At 34.9% G+C, this 1,609-nt stretch overlaps 1 long non-coding RNA gene across 1 annotated transcript; it reads left to right on the plus strand.

The window, feature by feature from the left end:
- Window positions 1-363: 363 nt before the first annotated feature.
- Window positions 364-1,609, plus strand: LOC112138584. Its single transcript, XR_002917815.2, has 3 exons — window positions 364-624; window positions 940-1,041; window positions 1,573-1,609. It is a non-coding gene; the product is annotated as an uncharacterized LOC112138584 (long non-coding RNA).

Raw genomic sequence — 1,609 nt, forward strand, 5'->3', positions numbered from 1 at the left:
CTTTGCAAAGACTCAGATTAGCCAAGCCTACTGCAGCATTGGCCTTCACTGAGGCTAAAACTGGGTGGACCTGGAACATGACATGTTTTATATAGTTTTTATAGTATTATTGATATAATTTCAAAAAGAAAATGTAATAATAAAAAGGAGAATTTTGCTTTGACTTCGAAATGTAAATGGCTTTGAAAATATTTTACTACGTGAGATTTTAATTTCAAATGGTTTGCCATTTTTGAGACACAATGTTGTTTTATTTTATTTATTGAACCAAATGACTGTATTAAATGATTCAGACTTTTTATATGTTGCTCTTTGAAGACTGTAATCACTAAAGCATTTTGTGACTTTCAGTACATTATTTTGATTGCTCTTTTCTTGGCTTGTTTTGTGTGTTTTACTTTCTCTTTTCTATATTTTCCTATAAATGTCTTTTTCACTATAGTAGCCACTATAGTAGCCAATTTCTAATTTAAAGGAGTAATCTGTATTTTTCTACAGATTCAGAGAAGTTCCTTTCTGTAAGTCAAAAGAACAAAAAGATGCAGAAACACGGACTGACCGCTCGACCTCTGGAGGCAGCAAAGAGCGTCCGAGTGGAGAATCTTCCTCCATCTTTGGCCATCGGTAAATCAGCAATTTCACAAATATTTCTGATATCTTTGTTACTTTATTACACAAAATGCTTCATCTGACCCAAACTGTGACTTTTTGTTTCATTTATTTATTTAATTTTATGCTCACATGTATGGATGCATACATACACTGTGGGACTATGCCTTAGCTGCAACAATAGAGATGATCATGCTAATCACAATTCACCTCATCTTAACACTAAAAATAATGTGCAACGAGAAACCAACTGGAATTAAATATTTTCAGTAAGTTTACATAATCCTGTGACTGTTGTAGTCTAATGAGGTGTTTCTGACTTTTATCTAGACACACTGGACCTTTGGTTTGAGAAGGAGTGGGCTCCTCCAAATAACATCATCATGATCCCAGAAGAGCAAGCTGCTATTGTGACCTTCAGTGACCCCAAAGGTTTTTTAGTTTGTTTCATAGTAACTGAACCACTGATGTTAACAACCCCCAAGGAATGCCTAAAATCCTGTGTTAATGCATGCATATCACCACTTAGAAATAAAGTTTCTTTAACTGTAACACTGTTCAGATGGCCTCATGATAAACATGTACAGCTCAAAGCTCAGCTCTATCCTCTGTTTGATTAACAAACACCACCAATGAGTTACAGTACAATAAGATGCTAAATATTGATTTTCTACAGCATATTTTTACAAGCAATTTTACTTTTAGCATGTTAGAAATGACATGCTACATTTGGTACTTCTAGGTTGTGTCCTTTAGTGTTTAGAGATGTAAATTCAGAGTAAGGTACTATCATTTTTATTTTAAAAATCTTTCAATTAGGCCAAATTATGGCAGTAAGGGGTGTTGGGGTCTTTAGGTGTTACTAAGGGGCTTACTAGATCTGAAGCGGAATGGCACTGTCTGTCAAGCTACAAGCTGAACCATTGCTTACCTATGCCTCTCCTTCATCTTATCTTTTTGCAGTTGTGGAAAGTATTTGCTCAACAGTAGACCACATGAT

This window comes from Oryzias melastigma, unplaced genomic scaffold, assembly GCF_002922805.2.
Source record: "Oryzias melastigma strain HK-1 unplaced genomic scaffold, ASM292280v2 sc00715, whole genome shotgun sequence".
NCBI classification, from domain to species: domain Eukaryota; kingdom Metazoa; phylum Chordata; class Actinopteri; order Beloniformes; family Adrianichthyidae; genus Oryzias; species Oryzias melastigma.